Source organism: Salvelinus fontinalis, chromosome 18 (assembly GCF_029448725.1).
Source record: "Salvelinus fontinalis isolate EN_2023a chromosome 18, ASM2944872v1, whole genome shotgun sequence".
Taxonomy (NCBI): domain Eukaryota; kingdom Metazoa; phylum Chordata; class Actinopteri; order Salmoniformes; family Salmonidae; genus Salvelinus; species Salvelinus fontinalis.
The window spans coordinates 30,965,643-30,983,763 of record NC_074682.1 but is presented as its reverse complement, the minus strand read 5'-3'; the positions used below and the strand labels follow the sequence as shown (position 1 = coordinate 30,983,763).

The window sequence follows — 18,121 nt, the reverse complement described above, 5'->3', positions numbered from 1 at the left end:
GATCTACTCATGATGATTAATGAATTGCTTGTTTTTTGTTGTTGCTTTAAGATTTCTTCATGTAATGAATAGCGCGATAAAAGTTGAATAAATTATACATTATTATTATTATTATTATTATCTGTACTCCCATGCAGTTGAACCATGCCAAGCATACTATCCCACCAACATGATCTGTCAACAAGATCCAATAGCTCAATGTCAACCAGTCAGGCGGAAAATCTCAATTGCATACTCCTTGCGTCCACTCTCCTCTCCCCTTCTCAAAAGCCATTGGAGGAGAAGGTCAGAGGAGAGGGACCTCCGGCCTTCTCCTTCAATGGGTTTTGAGAAAGAGGTGAGGAGAGAGGATACGAGGAGTATGCAATTGAGATTCTGCCAGGATACTGTATTCCTTCACTACTTCACCTCCATGTAGTCACGTATCCTCACCATCCTTTCCAAACTTCATGGAGATGCTCTAACAACAGCATAACACTCTAACCATTCTTTACACAGCTTCCTGTCAGTCAGTCCTTTTAAACTGCCTTCTCTCCCACATCCAGTATGGTGGTGCATCTCAGGCTCTCTTTAACTCTGATGAACTCTGGGGAATTCTGCAGGCCCTGTTTTTGTGCCTTTAGCTCTCTCTCCAGCTGCAGGGAAGAGATGGGCACAGGCAGTCAGTGAATACAAGAGCAGATTGGAATTAATACAGTGTGTGTACAAAGCTGTAACCCAATGGTATACAGCAGGGGTCTCAAACTCATTCCATGGAGGGCCTAGTATCTGCTGGTTTTATTTTTCCCCTTTCAGTTAAGATCTAGATCAGTGACCTTAATCAAGTACAACGGAGGAGTAAAAACCTACAGACACTTGGCCTCCGTGGAATTAGTTTGACACGTGATATACAATATGTAGTATGTACAGGTTGCAGGAGCTGAATAAGTAATGTCTGCTCTGCTTTGAGCATTGTGTGTAAATGAGCTAGTAAGGCATGAGTGAAACTGTGTGCAATGCAAATCATGTCATTGAGAGCAAGGTGTGCTTGGCTTAAGCCAATGGCAGTCATGTGACCATGATGTTGACATGGAGCATACCAACCTCCTTCAGCCTCTGATGCCTCTTGAGCAGTTCCTGTTGGAGTGGAAACCTGTTCTTATTCTCCTCCTCTGCCTCTCTCCTCTGTTTCATCCCCTGTTGCCAGTTCCTCTGTTCCAGAACATGCTGGAGCTCTGGCTTCCCCTCCAGACATGGACCTCTGTCAGAGAAAAATTAAGGCAGTTGATGAGTGTGTGTGAGTGTGTGCGTGCGTGAGCACACACGCGTTCGTATGTATGTACAGCATGCGTGTGTGCGCTACCTTGTGCAAGCCCCACGTCTTGTGTGTCATCCTTATTCCCTGTGGAGCTCCTGGTGGCTCTTGGAGACTCTGACCGGGTTGAGTGGCTTCTTGAGCTGGATCAGATCACTGACCCCCTCCTCCTCCTCCTGACTCTCTGGCTGAGGTGGTGGTACACCTGCCTTCCCGTGCCCTGGGCCCTCCTGGTCCTCTGCACCTGACCCTGACCCTGCTCTCCATCTCGGTCCGACAGCAGGCCAGCATGGGCTGAGCCTGGGGGACTTTTTGCTTGAGATCATGTCCTCGTTTTTAATGAAAACTATTTCCCCCAATGTAATTCTTGAAAAATAGCTTTTAGAATTTATATAATTGTACCAACTTGGTCAAATAAAGAAGTATGAGTTAGGACAGGTGAACTAAAGATATGAATCTCAGACTATTTGAATAGTTACCATTATTTGATTTGTAATACAGCTAAGGTGGTTGCTGCTGTAGACTAGCTACCACAGCTGTCACTGGCACTATGAATCCAGAGGTCTGGTCAGAGGTGGGCAGGGCTGGGACTGGGAGTCTACCTCTACAGCCAATCTCTGTTCCACTACCCTACACCTTTGTCTCCATCACACCTCAGCCCTGCCTACCACCCTGGCCACACCTCTATTCACATGATCACTCAGGTCGTCCTGTAGCCTCGCTATCCATCCATTGTCTCCCCTCCCTCCCTCTACCTCTCCACTCTCTTCCTTCCCTTTGCTTTGTGACTCTCTTTCTCCCCTCGTCTTTCTCTCTCCATCTTTCTCCCTCCAGTGTCCCTCTATCTCTTCCCTCCATCTCCCTCTCCCCTCTCCCTCCATTCTGCTCCGTGCCTCACTCTCTAGGCTAGGTTGGATTATCCAGGGGCCCAATCCCCGCCCTGTTTAAATCCACTCACAGGAAAATAATCCGCAGACCTATTTACATGATTACACCCACCACAATATTGTTGGGGATTTACAGTATCACAAAGCACCTCCACACGCCTCATGGTAGATACACACTACAGGCTACTGTCCTGGACACAGATTAACTTCTTATGGCTGCAGGGGCAGTATTGAGTAGCTTGGATGAAAGGTGCACAGAGGTGCCCAGAGTAAGCTGAATGTGTGTCTGGGAAAACTGCCCTATCTGTTCATTATACAATGACAATACAGATGCATGTTCATTGATCTATCTTTCTTCTATTCTAATGCTAGTATCTGAATGTTATCTCACCTGTCCCAGTCAGAGGTGTTCTACTTCTGGTGGGAGATGTTGGAGGTGGTGTTCACTCTGTTGACAGGTTAAACACAATCAATCACATGAGAAACTGTCAGAGGCTCTATGTCACCGGTGTTACACTAAGATCAACGAACACAGTAGTATGTATCACAGTAATCTCGTCCCCAGCTGGCTCTCTCTCTCTGTCTACAGTATATGCAATAGCAATTGAGCCTGGGGACGCGGTTAGTATCACAGTAATACTATGTTTTTCACATTTATAGAATGGTCTGATTTGGAGGTCTATCATCAGGTGACCACACACAACTCGTTTTGAATGTCTCAATGGACAATCAGGTCAACAATGGTCCTTTGTTGTTTGTGTCAGACGAGACGTGAAGGGCGGCTACAGACACGGATCACCAGTTAGCCGAGAATAGAGGAGACGCCCTTGTGGGAAACCGGGCTGGACTGGAGGCCTGCCACCCACCTCATTACTGACTAACCCACAAACAACAGGCCTTAGTTACTGCTTAATAACTTTCATTTCACCTGTATGAGCCTTGTGTATCCCTACACCCCATTACCCATATAAACCAGGTAAATCCATGGGCATACTCACATAAAACTAGTCTACCCCAGTGCACAAGCCTCAAAATTCATACAAAAGAGGTGTCTACTCTTGTACTTCAGCCCCAATATTCTTACAGACCAGGTCTACACCTGTACTTCAGCTCTACAACTGCATATCTCAGTCCAAAAACCCATACGAGCTAGGTTTACACCTGTGGTTATGTCCCAATACTCTGATAAAGCAGGTCTACCCCTGCTGTGACTATTCCGAAAAAACAGGTCTACCACTGTGCAAGAGACACTAACCAAACCTATTGATATCAAATATTTAAGTTATTAGACTAATTCAGTTGGGTATATACATGGCCAATTTCCCCTGAAATATCAAAATAAGACATTTTACAGTCAAAATCACTGATTTAAACATGTACAGGCTAATTGATAATGGTAAAATCCATAATCCAACTCAACTTCAATCTATTGAAGAAAGAAATAATCTGCTATGATTAAATACACACACATATATATATATATATATATACACTGCTCAAAAAAATAAAGGGAACACTTAAACAACACAATATAACTCCAAGTCAATCACACTTCTGTGAAATCAAACTGTCCACTTAGGAAGCAACACTGATTGACAATACATTTCACATGCTGTTGTGCAAATGGAATAGACAAAAGGTGGAAATTATAGGCAATTAGCAAGACACCCCCAAAAAAGGAGTGATTCTGCAGGTGGTGACCACAGACAACTTCTCAGTTCCTATGCTTCCTGGCTGATGTTTTGGTCACTTTTGAATGCTGGCGGTGCTCTCACTCTAGTGGTAGCATGAGACAGAGTCTACAACCCACACAAGTGGCTCAGGTAGTGCAGTTCATCCTGGATGGCACATCAATGCGAGCTGTGGCAAAAAGGTTTGCTGTGTCTGTCAGCGTAGTGTCCAGAGCATGGAGGCGCTACCAGGAGACAGGCCAGTACATCAGGAGATGTGGAGGAGGCCGTAGGAGGACAACAACCCAGCAGCAGGACCGCTACCTTCGCCTTTGTGCAAGGAGGTGCACTGCCAGAGCCCTGCAAAATGACCTCCAGCAGGCCACAAATGTGCATGGAGAACGAAAATCCAGAATCACATAGACGAGACAACTGACAACAATAAACACGCACAAACCATGATGGCTCCAGAGGGTTAAATAGGGAAATAATTACAACGTAATGGGAACCAGGTGTGTACAATAAAGACAAAACAAATGGAAAAAGAAATGTAGATCGGTGGAGGCTAGAAAGCCGGTGACGTCGACCGCCGAACGCCGCCCGAACAAGGAGAGGCACCAACTTTGGCGGAAGTTGTGACAGTACCCCCCCCCCCCCCCCCCCCCCCCCCCCCCCCTTGATGCTCAGGGACGACCCAGAGGACGAGGCGCAGGACGATCCGGGTGGAGACGGTGATTCCTGCAGTAAGGAAGGATCCAGGATGTCCTCCACCAGCACCCAGCAACTCTCCTCCGGACCGTACCCCTACCACTCCACAAGGTACTGAAGGCCCCTCGCCCGACGCCTTGAGTCCATGATGGCTCGCACAGTATACGCCGGGGCCCCCTCAATGTCCAGAGGGGGTGGAGGAACCTCCCGCACCTCAGACTGCTGGAGCGAATCAGCCACCACCGGCCTGAGGAGAGACACATGGAACGAGTTGTTAATACTGTAATCAGGAGGAAGCTGTAACCTATAACAAACCTTGTTCAGTCTCCTCCGGACTTTAAATGGCCCCACAAACCGCGGACCCAGCTTCCGGCAGGGCAGGCGAAGGGGTAGGTTTCGGGTCGAGAGCCAGACCCGATCCCCTGGTGCATACACCAGGGCCTCACTGCAGTGACAGTCGGCGCTCGCCTTCTGCCGCTTGATAGCCAGTTGCAGGCGCAAATGGGCAGCGTCCCATGTTTCTTCCGAGCGCCGAAACCATTCATCCACCGCAGGTGCTTCAGTCTGGCTCTGATGCTACGGTGCCAGAGCCGGCTGATAACCTAGTACACATTGAAAAGGAGATAGATTAGTGGAGGAGTGGTGGAGGGAGTTTTGGGCCATCTCTGCCCAGGGGATGAAAGCCGCCCACTCCCCCGGCCATTTCTGGCAATAGGACCGCAGAAACCTACCCAAATCCTAGTTAACTCTCTCCACCTGCCCGTTTGTCTCGGGGTGAAAACCTGAGATGAGGCTGACCGAGACCCCCAGGCGTTCCATAAACGCCCTCCAGACCCTAGATGTGAACTGGGGACCCCGATCAGAAACTATATCCTCAGGCACCCCATAGTGCCGGAAGACGTGGGTGAACATGGCCTCCGCAGTCTGTAGAGCCGTAGGGAGACCGGGCAAAGGAAGGAGACGGCAGGACTTAGAAAACCGATCCACAACAACCAGGATCGTGGTGTTTCCCTGTGACCGAGGAAGATCCGTCACGAAATCCACCAATAGGTGTGACCACGGCCGTTGTGGAACGGGTAGGGGTTGTAATTTCCCTCTGGGCAGGTGTCTAGGTGCCTTGCACTGGGCGCACACCGAGCAGAAGGAAACATAAACCCTCACGCCCTTAGCTAAAGTGGGCCACCTGTACTTCCCACTAAGACAGCGCACTGCCCGCTTGCTGTCCGCGTCCACCTCCCATACCACCGGTGCCACCAGGCAAGAAGCCGGAAGTATGGGAGTGGGGAGTGGACCGCTCCTCTGTGTCATACATCCGGGGCCTTAGCGTTCTGGGAACCTGGTCTGTAGGAAAGGGTGACAAGAAAACGGGTGAAAAACATGGCCCACCTTGCCTGACGAGGTTTCAGCCTCCTTACCACCCGAATGTACTCCAGATTGCGGTGGTCAGTCCAAATGAGGAAAGGGTGTTTAGCCCCCTCAAGCCAATGCCTCCACACCTTCAGAGCCTTGACAACAGCCAACAGCTCCCGATCACACACATCATAGTTTCGCTCGGTGGCGTACCCGAGCGCTGAGACAGCACAGCTCCTGTCCCAGCCTCGGACGCGTCCACCTCTACTATAAATGCCAAAGAGGTTTCAGGATGAGCCAGCACGGAAGCCGAGATAAACAGAGCCTTCAGGTGACCAAAAGCCCTGTCCGCCCCAGCTGACCACTGCAGTCGCACCGGCCCCCCTTTAGCAAAGAGGTAATGGGAGCCGCCACCTGACCAAAGCCCCGGATAAACCTCCGGTAGTAGTTGGCAAACCCTAAGAACTGCTGCACCTCCTTTACCATGGTTGGAGTCGGCCAATTACGCACGGCTGAAATGCGGTCTTTCTCCATCTCCACCCCTGTCGCGGAGAGGCGGTACCCTAGGAAGGAGATGGACTGTTGGAAGAACATACATTTCTCAGCTTTGACATACAGGTCATGCTCCAACAGTCGACCAAGCACCTTAAGCACCAGGGTCACATGCTCGGCGCGTGTAGCGGAGTGTATTAGAATGCCATCTATATACACCACTACACCCTGCCCGTGCAGGTCCCTGAAAATCTCATCTACAAAGGATTGAAAGACTGATGGAGCATTCATCAACCCGTACAGCATGACAAGGTAATCATAGTGCCCAGGGGTGGTACTAAATGCGGGCTTCCACTCATCCCCCTCCCGGATACGCACCAGGTTGTAAGCGCTCCTGAGATCCAATTTGTGAAGAAGCGCGCCCCGTGCAATGACTCTGTCACACTGGCTATGAGAGGCAGCGTGTAACTGTACTTCACTGTGATCTGATTTATACCTCGATAGTCAATACATGGGCGGAAAACTCCATCCTTCTTCTTCACAAAAAGGAAACTCGAGGAGGCAGGTGAAGTGGAAGGCCGAATGTATCCCTGTCCTAGAGATTCGGAGACATATGTTTCCATAGCCGCCGTCTCCTCCTGTGACAAAGGATACACTTGACTCCTGGGAAGTGCTACGTTTACCAGGAGATGTATTGCACAATCCCCCCGTCGATGGGGTGGTAATTGAGTCGCCTTCTTTTTACAGAAGGCGAGAGCCAAATCAGCATATTCAGTGGGGATGTGCATGGTGGAGACCTGGTTTGGACTCTCCACCGTAGTTGCACCTATGGAAACACCTACACACCTCCCTGAGCACTGACGTGACCATCCCTTGAGAGCCCCCTGTTTGCACGAAATAGTGGGGTCATGATCGGCCAACCAGGGAAGCACCAACACCACAGGAAACGTAGGTGAATCGATCAGAAAGAGACTAATTCTCTCCTTATGATCCCCCTGCGTTATCATACATAGTGGAGCTGTGACCTCCCAGATCAGTCCCGACCCTAAAGGACGACTATCTAAGGCATGTACAGGGAAGGGCACATCAACAGGAACAATTGGAATCCCTAATATAATTGCAAATGAACGATCAATAAAGTTCCCAGTTGCACCTGAATCTACTAGCGCCTTATGCTGGGAATGCGGGGAAAACTCAGGAAATGTTATATATACACACATGTGTGAAATAGAAAGCTCTGTGTGAGTCGGGTGCCTACTCATCTGGGATGATACACCAGTGGCCTGCCTGCTGCCTCGACTCCCTGGAGAACCTCCCCAGCACCGACCAGCAGTGTGTCCTCTGCGGCCACAGGTGGTGCAGGGAATGGCCCTCCCTCCGGACACCCTCATAGCAGCACCTCCCAGCTCCATGGGAGTAGGATCAGAGGTGCTGGGGGATGGAACTAACGGACCCCGATCCAGACGTCCGCGGGAGGCCAACAGGTTATCCAGCCGGATGGATAGGTCCACCAGCTGGTCAAAGGTAAGGGTGGTGTCCCTGCAGGCTAGCAAGTGTAGTCCTGATTTTTCTTGTAGGCCTACTTTGTGTAGGCTGTCTAACCACTTAAATGGTTAGAAAAAAACATTTAGACTCAAGGATAAAACTAACTCCTCACTGTAACGGCAGATTTCCTCCTCTTCGTCTGAGGAGGAGGTGTAGGGATCGGACCAAGACGCAGAGTGGAAAGTGTCCATAATTTATTAACCAATAAACTGAACACTACAATGAAACAAATTAACAAATAGAATCCAACCGAAAACAGTCCCGTGTGGCACGCATACTAACACGAAAGACAAACACCCACAAACACACACGTGAACCCCAGCTGCCTAAGTATTATTCTCAATCAGGGACAACGATTGACAGCTGCCTCTGATTGAGAATCATACCAGGCCGAACGCACAAAACCCCAACATAGAAAACAACACATAGACAACCCACCCAACTCACGCCCTGACCATACTAAATAAATACAAAACAAGAGAAAACAGGTCAGGAACGTGACACTCACAAATATTTGTAGAGGACACACATGACACAACTACACACAAACATACAGTATACAGTACAGAACACTTCAAAAAGCCACAGTATGAAAAATGTATTACAAGAGTATCCTCACCATTCCATATCAAATACAACCGAGGATGACAGAATGCTATACAGTACATATTTTCTAATTCTCATCAAAAGTTATTTAACAGTATATTTAGTGAGTTGGCAAGCTAAGGATGTTGATATATTTCAGGATATCATGAAAAGTGTTTATTTCCAGAGAGTGTATTTGATGGGTTACATTTCTGTAGCTAGCTTGGCTGGCTAGCCACTTTGGTAACTACTGGCTGGCTAGCTAACTAAGACCGAAGAAATGAAACAATGTTTTTCTATCTGAAGCATAGTGACACAGTGCCCCCTGTGAACCGAAGCTGAACTTTACTACAACATTATATTTAACCCTGTTTAAATTCAGTGGCGGTCGGTGACGTTTAAGATGAGGGAGGATGTTTCTTTTTTAATAAGCATGGCCTTATTTCTATTAGAGCATATTGGATGACTGTAATTCATATTCCATTCACCCAGCTCAATGTAACAGCAATAGGTTTAGGCTACTACATGATACTTGAATTTTCCCTGTGCCCATCATGAGGTTACTACAACCTAACCTATGAACGAATGTTTACAACGTAGGTGCTCAGGTCAAGAGACTTTTGAGTAATCAAGGTGACAGTGACACATTCAATACCGCCTTGCACACTCTTGCCTGCATCTAGCTGATCTAGGGTGTAATCATTAGTCCAAAAGTTGCAAATTAGTTTTTATTGGACAAATTCAAGTATGTTTATCCTCATTTTTCTTCCATTTTTTGCAAAGGAATCAGCAGAATGAATACACCCCTGATCACACGCAAACACAGCTCATTTTCATAGCAGCCACATATAAACAGAATGATCATTTTGCTCCTTGTATATATCATTATTTCTTGCAACTATCTACGCGCTTTCCTGCTCTCAATTTTTCCCTTTGCTTGTGGATCCAACACCTTGTGGAGTGCACAACACATCAGCTGTCAGTAACCAGGTGAAAAACCCTTTCCAAGCCAAACCTTCATTTCCTAACTGCTAACCGCTATGCACAGCATACATCGTTGTCACCTCATAGTCAAAATAGATACTAGAACTAACGCGTTAGTAAACCCGATACATAAAGCAGTTTAGCAATTACACCGGCAGACCCCGGTGGTAATAAATTAATATAACCAAAAGCTTACCTTGACTTGGAAGAGTTCCAGTGTTGGATAGCCATAGCCAGCTAGCTAACAAAAACCTTCTCTATTTGAGCCGGGTTTTTGAGTTCAGCTAGCTAGTTAAGTGAAAGTTTAAAAAAATACAGCCAAATATCTTTCTCTCTTTCTCTGTCAGTTCATGCTGCAAGAGCTCTGATAGGTTGGAAGACATCCTCCGGAAGTTGTCATAATTACTGTGTAAGTCAATGGAAGTGGGTGAGAACCAAGATCATCCTAGGTTTTGTATTGAAGTCAATGTATCCAGAGGAAGTCAGAAGCTAGCTGTTCTCTGGCTACGCCATGCTGCTACCCTACCGAGTGTTGTTGAGGCTACTGTAGACCGTTGCAAAACAGTGTGTTGTAATCAATTATTTGGTGACGTGAATATATATAGTATTTTTAAAATCTTTCACTGTTTTTATTTTCATGAAATTCACTGAGGAGGATGCTCCTCCCTTTTCTCATCTGAGGAGCCTCCACTGTTTAAATTAGCAGTGTTGATGTGCTAGAACTGACTAAATGAAATTAATCATATAAGTCTTGTAACCTATACAATTCTACAGGTAAACCTGCTTGGCTCATGTCTGTTATTTCCATATAGGCTATGTAAATATTTGTAAGATAAACTGCCCATTATTAAATTGGTGAAATTATTTAATTGAGCTTTGTTTATTTATCTTTTTATTACCTTTTCTACTGTTGTTGCATTCTTGAGAGGTTAACCTGCAAGTAAGGATTTCACTGCATGGCTCAGTTGGTGGAGCATGGCGTTTGCAATGCCAGGATTGTGGGTTCGATTCCCGTGACCCATCTTTAGCATCTGCTAACTGGCATATATTATCACGTGTATATGACAAATAAACAAACTAGAACATAGAAGGGAAGGGAGGGGAAGGGAGAGGTCAGCCAGAAAGAGAGAGGAAAAGATGGCCAGCTTTGTGGTTAGATTGTAGGTGAATAAAACATTGAAAATACATAGGCCCTTAAGTTATGTGTCTCCAAATGTTATGTAATCTAAAAATCTCACATTAGCTGTTAGAAGTGCCAAAATAAAATTAATCATAGAGGTCTTATAACTTATTCCATTCTTCAGGTCAATGTTTTTGGCTCATGTGTCTTTATATTCATATAGCCTAGGGGCTATGTAGCTTCTTGTCTGTCGTGTTAGGAGTTGTGTTGTTATGCGGACACTTAAAATTTTCTTTACAGTTGAATTTCCCTTGTCGTGTCAGTATACAGTAACTTTAAAGAACAACTGCCTCTAAAAATGATATTCTCATTTAGAAACAGACTGTGGTATCGACATGAGTAAGAAACATTTATTCTACTGTCAAAAATGACTACAAAGTGTAAATAGGATAATTTTGGTCATAAAGTCAGTCTCGTCCAAAACTGAGCTTTGTGAAACTTGTGGTCATGACTGCATCACAACTTAAATGATGGTTGGGTTTGTGTTACGTGCCTCCTAATGGAGGGAAGTGCAGGAATCAGGAGCAGGGGAGCAAGGAAATCCCAGTGGCAAATAACGTTTATTGAGCAGTCCCAACTCAACTACAAACATGGGACTGAAACACGCCCAAACGAGATTGCCACACACACAGGGAATAAAGCGCCACACACGGAGGAGAAACCTCTACTCCAAAACTCAATACCAAACCACACAACTGCCAAGAGAAAAGAAACCCCGTGGTGCAGACACGCACCCCTACTAATGTAATCACAGAAAAACAATCCCGCACAAAGACTAACAGGCAGCGGAGGTAAATATACCCACCCAAATCAACTAATAAGACACAGGTGTAAACAATACAGACAGACACAAACGAAAATAAAAAATGGATCGGTGGCAGCTAGTAGGCCGTCGACGACGACCGCCGAGCACCACCGAACAGGGAGTAGAGGAAGTTGTGACAGAACACCCCCCCCCCCCCCCCCCCCCCGTGCGCGCGCTCCCGCAGCGCGCGGACACCGGCCTCGAGGATGACCAGGGCGATCCGGATGGAGGCGGTGAAACTCACTCAGTAGAGATGTGTCCAAGACTTCCTCCACCGGCACCCAGCATCTCTCCTCCGGACCGTACCCCTCCCAATCCACGAGGTACTGCAGGTCCAGGTGTAAGACACAGGTGTAAACAATACAGACAGACACACGAAAAGGTAAAAGGGATCGGTGGCAGCTAGTAGGCCGGTGACGACAACCGCCGAGCACCGCCCGAACAGGGAGAGGAGCCACCTTCGGTGGAAGTAGTGACAGTTTGTTTCAGTCCTGTCCACATGCACACAGCTGGCAATAAACAAGTAATCATCAATTCGGTTAAACTACCCCAGTATCCCCTTGACCATTTTGGATTGCAAAACTAAAGAGACACACCAGATAAGACATAGAGACAGCAACAGAAGAATAGGTGATGGAGAGAGGCACCAGACAAGACACATAGACAGTAAAATAATAATAGGTGATGGAGAGACACACCAGACAAGACACAGAGATAGCAACAGAAGAATAGGATATGACAGAGAGAGACACCAGAATAACAGAACAGTTCTGTTCATTTTCATGCATTTTGAGCAGATTCAGATACTCCTCCTTGTAGTCATCTGCTCCAATCAGTGATCTATCAGCCCCTGAAACACACACAGGAGGGACATACACTCACATATAGTATAAACTCTTATTATTATCTATCACTTTACTCTGACTTCATGTAAATATCTTTAAACTTTGCCAAAAGAATTACCTCTGCATCTTTAAGAAGGGCTCGTAACCAAGCATTTCACAGTAAAGTCTACACGTGTATGTGACAAATAAATGTGATTTGATTTGATTAAACATGCACATACATGGGGGGTGAACTTGGCTCTCTACGACCGTTCCAATTTCCAACGCCATAACTGTCACAACTTCTGCCGAAGTCGAAGCCTCCCCTTGTTTGGGCGGTACTCGGCATCACCGGTCTTCTAGCCATCATTGATCCATTTTTCATTTTCCATTGGTTTTCTCTTGTCTTCCTACACACCTGGTTTCAATCCCATTCATTACCTGTTCTGTATTTAACCCTCTGTTTCCCCTCATGTCTTTGTCAGAGATTGTTTGTTATTCAGATTTTGTGTTGTTTGTATTGGTGCGCGACGGGTCCTCGTACCCACTTTGTTTTATTTTTATTCATTGTTTTGGAGTTATGTTTTGTTTACAGTCATTAAACCTCTTCACATAATTTTGAAGCTACACTTGTTGTAAATCCAACCAAAGTGTCCGATTTCAAAATGATTTTATGACGAAAGCACACCAAACGATTATGTAAGGTATGAGCCAAGTCACAGAAAAAGACAGCCATGTTTGCAGCTAAAGAGAGCATTAACAAAAAGCAGAAATAGAGATAAAATGAATCACTAACCTTTGATAATCTTCATCAGATGACACCCATAGGACTTCATGTTAGACAATACATGTATTTTATGTTCGGTAAAGTTCATATTTATATCCAAAATATGAGTTTAGGCAAGACACTACTGTATCACTTGGCAAAAAGCCTGAGAAAATGCATAGCGCCACATTAAAATGAATGACTATGAAAATTACTATAAAATCAAACTTTCATTAAATCACACATGAAAGACATCAAATTAAAGCTACACTGGTTGTGAATCCAGCCAACATGTCAGAATTCAAATAGGCTTTTCAGCGAAAGCATACAATGCTATTATCTGAGCATAGCACCATTGTAAACAAAAGAGAGAAAACATTTCAACCCCGCAGGAGCGACACAAAATTATTAAAATATAATTCATGCCTTACCTTTGACGAGCTTCTGTTGTTGGCACTCCAATATGTCCCATAAACATCACAAATGGTCCTTTTGTTCGATTAATTCCGTCGATATATGTCCAAAATGTCCATTTATTTGGCGCGTTTGATCCAGAAAAACACCAGTTCCAACTTGTTCAAACATGACGACAAAATATATCAAAGGTTACCTTTAAACTTTGCCAAACAATGTCAAACTACTTATGTAATACAACCTTAGGTATTTGTTTACGTTAATAATCGATAAAATTGAAGATGGGATGATATGTGTTCAATACAGGATTAAAACGATATGTAGCATGCCTTCTGTTTGGCAATGAGTAACTGGCAGTTGAATTTGGGTATGTTTTTCATCCAAACGTGAAAATGCTGCCCCCTACCCTAGAGAAGTTAAACAACTCCTTTTCATTAAGTTTGATTCTCCAGCGCCGGACTTCCTGCCACCTATACACACGACTCTGACAGAATCTCTCACCAAACATGAAGTCAGCAGGAGAAGGTACCCCGGCCATGGAGGTGGAGGAGTGCGTCATGGAACATACGAAGATGATTTACAATCTGAGCGCCGCCATGGATCGCGTTGTCCAGAATATGGACCGCTGGGAGACACTGAGTTTTTCCAGCAGCACAACCGGGGTCTCCCCTGAGCACCCCTTCCCCGCCTGAACCCAGCAGGATCCATTTATCAGTGCCACAGGGGTACGACGGAGATACTGCCGGCTGCCAGGGTTTCCTCCTCAAACTAAGCTTGTATCTGGCCACGGTCCACCCAGCTCCGTCGGACCGTGAGAAGAGCTATGCCCTCGTCTCGTGCCTCACCAGGAAAGCCCTGGAGTGGGCCAGTGCTGTGTGTGGAGAAGAGGATCCACCATCTGAGGCAGGAGACGAGGAGCACCCAGGCGTTTGCTCTGGAGTTTAGGACCCTGGCTGCTGGTGCTGGATGGAGCGACAGGGTCCTGATCGACCATTACCGCTGTTGTCTACGCGAGGACGCCCGTCGGGAGTTGGCCTGCAGAGACACCACCCTCACCTTCGACCAGCTGGTGGACCTGTCCATCAGGCTGGACAACATGCTGGCTACTCGTGGACGTCTAGATTGGGGTCTGGTTGTTCCATCCTCCCGCACCCTCTCTCCTGTACCCATGGAGTTGGGAGGGACGGTGCGCAGGGAGACCGGAGGGGGTTCCCGCTCGTGCACCATATGTGGTCGCAGAGGTCACACTGCTGGTCGGTGCCGGGTGGTTCCTCTGGGAATCGAGGCAGCAGGCAGGGCACTCTGGCGTCACCCCAGGTGAGTAGTCACCATGCTCATCCAGAGCCCTCTGTTGCACATATGTTTGTCTCCGTCACTTTTCCTGAATTTTCCCCAAGTTCCCAGCATAAGGCGCTAGTAGATTCAGGTGCGGCTGGGAATTTCATTAATAAAGGATTAGCTCATAGTTTAGGGATCCCCATTGTTCCTGTGGATATGCCTTTCCCCGTTCATGCTTTAGATAGTCGACCATTAGGGTCAGGGTTTATCAGGGAGGCCACCGCTCCTTTGACTATGGTAATGGGGGGTCACAGGGAAAGGATTAGTCTTTTCCTTATTGATTCCCCTGCGTATTCTGTGGTGCTGGGCCTACCCTGGTTACCTTGTCATAACCCCACTGTTTCTTGGCCACAGAGGGCTCTCACAGGGTGGTTGCGAGAGTGCTCAGGTAAGTGGTTAGGGGTTTCCGTTGGTGCTACTATGGTGGAAAGTCCAGACCAGGTCTCCACCGTGCGCATTCCCCCAGAATAGGCCGATTTGGCTCTCGTCTTCTGTAAAAAGAATGCGACTCAATTACCACCCCATCGACGGGGAGATTGTGCGATAGATCTCCTGGTAGACGCTGCACTTCCCAGGAGTCACGTGTATCTCCTGTCGCAAGCGGAGATGGTGGCTATGGAGACATATGTCTCCGAATCCCTGTGTCAGGGGTACATTCAGCCCTCCATTTCACCCGTCTCCTCGAGTTTCTTTTTTGTGAAGAAGGTCACACTGCTGTTTACACACGTCTTCCGGCACTATTGGGTGCCTGAGGATATAGTGTCTGATCGGGGTACCCAGTTCACGTCAAGGGTCTGGAAGGCGTTCATGGAATGTCTGGGGGTCTCGGTCAGCCTTACCTCAGGTTTTCAACCAGAGAGTAATGGGCAGGTGGAGAGAGTTAACCAGGATGTGGGTAGGTTTCTGCGGTCTTATTGCCAGGACCGGCCGGAGGAGTGGGCGAAGGTCATGCCCTGGGCAGAGATGGCCCAAAACTCGCTCCGCCACTCCTCCACTAACCTTTCTACCTTTCAATGTGTATTAGGGTATCAGCCGGTTCTGGCTCCTTGGCATCAGAGTCAGACCGAGGCTCCTGGGTGGACAATTGTTTCCGGCGCATGGAGGAAACCTGGGAGGCCGCCCACGTCAACCTTCAGCACGCCATACAGCGGCAGAAAGTTTTTTTTTTTTTTTTTTTTTTCTCGGGGGGTGGATCAGCTTAATATTGCGGAAAGAATGTTGCTTCCAATGTAATTGTCTGCATCATTTCCAATCCCCCATATTTTTTTGGGTAAATATATATATCCATTCACGTATGCATACATATACACATATATACATACACATACCTACATAGACATACATACTTTTTTTAAAGAGTATACCTTTATTATTATTCCCCGCAAACCCTACCACTGATCCCCCAATTGGAGTAAACTGATAAACATTTCTGTTTTTACCTTCAATTTATACATCTTATACACATTTTACAGACACAGTCTACTTTATAATAGTTCTCTCTTGTTTGTTCTTAGTCCTTCCTCTATTTCTGTTGTCCATCGAGTTTGATTTCCACTTGTAACTGTGCTATTTCACAATAGCTCCGTACCTATACACATTTCACAGATCCCGTATTCCCTACATTGTTTATCTTGTTATTAGTCCCACCCTTCAGCTCCACTCAACCTTTCCCATCTATCTTCCAACATCATCCATTTCGGATTTTTATTTGCCATATATTTTTCAACTGTGCTGTGATGCTTCACAAAAGATTTGAATCTTCCTATTCTCATAGCTTCCACGGATTGTAAATTAAAAATAAACATTTTTGCTAAAATAATTATTATATTATTGATTGATTGACTATGGCTTTTCAAATCCCCCAGTATTGCTATCTGTAGCGTTAGTTCTACGCAAATGTTGCAATTCTTCAACCATTCCTGGACCTGTGACCAAAAACGAGCTACATGCGGACAATACCAAAATAAATGGTCTAATGACTCTGCCTCCTCACAGCAGAATCTACAGAGCTGGGAAGATTGTATCCCCCATATATATAACATTCTATTAGTTGCAAGAATTTTGTACAATAATTTAAATTGAAAAATTCGAAGTTTTGAATCCGGCGTTGTTTTGCGTATCAATTCATAAACCATGTGCCATGGAATGGGTACATCGAAAATCTCTTCCCAACTATTTTGCAATTTATATGGCACAGCTGTAAGTTTTTTGGTCCTTAAATGAAATTGGTATATGTTTTTATTTATCACACTTTTCTTTAACCATTTATGTTCTTTAATATAAGGCCGACATACAAGTTCCTTACTTTTATCCCCTTCCACCTGCCTCTTCCATTTTTGTGGTAATGCCGCAATTAATTGGTTGTAATTTTGGGTAGAGCAGACATTTCCATATGTCTGTGTTAGCTGCATGTGTGACATTACTCCACCAGTCCTATTTATGATATCATTCACAAAAATTATACCTTTTTTAAACAATTCTTCGATAAATACAGTTTTTTCATCAATTACTATATTTGAATTTAACCACAAGATTTGTTGTACTATTTGTTCCGTCCTTTCAGGTGGATTAAACTGAAATTGCAACCAACTTTCTAAGGCTTGTTTAAAAAATAAAGATATTTTGGAAATTATTTCCTTTTCAAGCAACCGAAAGCGCCAGAAAGTTGCTGCAGACCGTCACCGCAGTGAGGCCCCGGTGTTCGCACCAGGGGACAGGGTCTGGCTCTCGACCTGAAACCTGCCCTTTCGGAAGCTGGGTCCGCGGCTTGTGGGGCCGTTTAAAGTCCTGAGGAGAGTGAACAAGGTATGTTATAGGTTACAGCTACCCACTAATTACCGTATTAACCCCTCGTCCCATGTGTCTCTCCTCAGGCTGGTGGTGGCTGGCCCGCTCCAGGAGGATGAAGTGCGGGATGTTCCTCCGCCCCCTCTGGACATCGAGGGGGTCCTGGCGTACTCCGTTCGATCCATCTTGGATTCGAGACGTCGGGCGAGGGGCCTTCGTGTACTCGTGTACTGGGAGGGGTACGGTCCGGAGGAGAGAGGCTGGGTTCCGGTGGAGGACGTGTTAGATCCTTCCATGCTGTGAGAATTCCACCGTCTCCATCCGGATTGCCCTGCGCCTGGCCCTACGGGTCGTCGGGGGGGGGGGGGGTACTGTCACGACTTCTACCGAAGTCGAAGCCTCTCCTTGTTCGGGCGGTGCTCGGCGCTCGACGTCACCGGTCTTCTAGCCATCATTGATCCATTTTTCATTTTCCATTGGTTTTGTCTTGTC

The 18,121-nt window shown here is 46.3% G+C and overlaps 1 pseudogene; it reads right to left on the bottom strand.

Moving 5' to 3' along the window:
- Positions 1-518: 518 nt before the first annotated feature.
- LOC129816016 (actin-associated protein FAM107A-like) lies at positions 519-3,052 on the bottom strand (annotated as a pseudogene).
- Between the last annotated feature and the right edge of the window lie 15,069 nt (positions 3,053-18,121).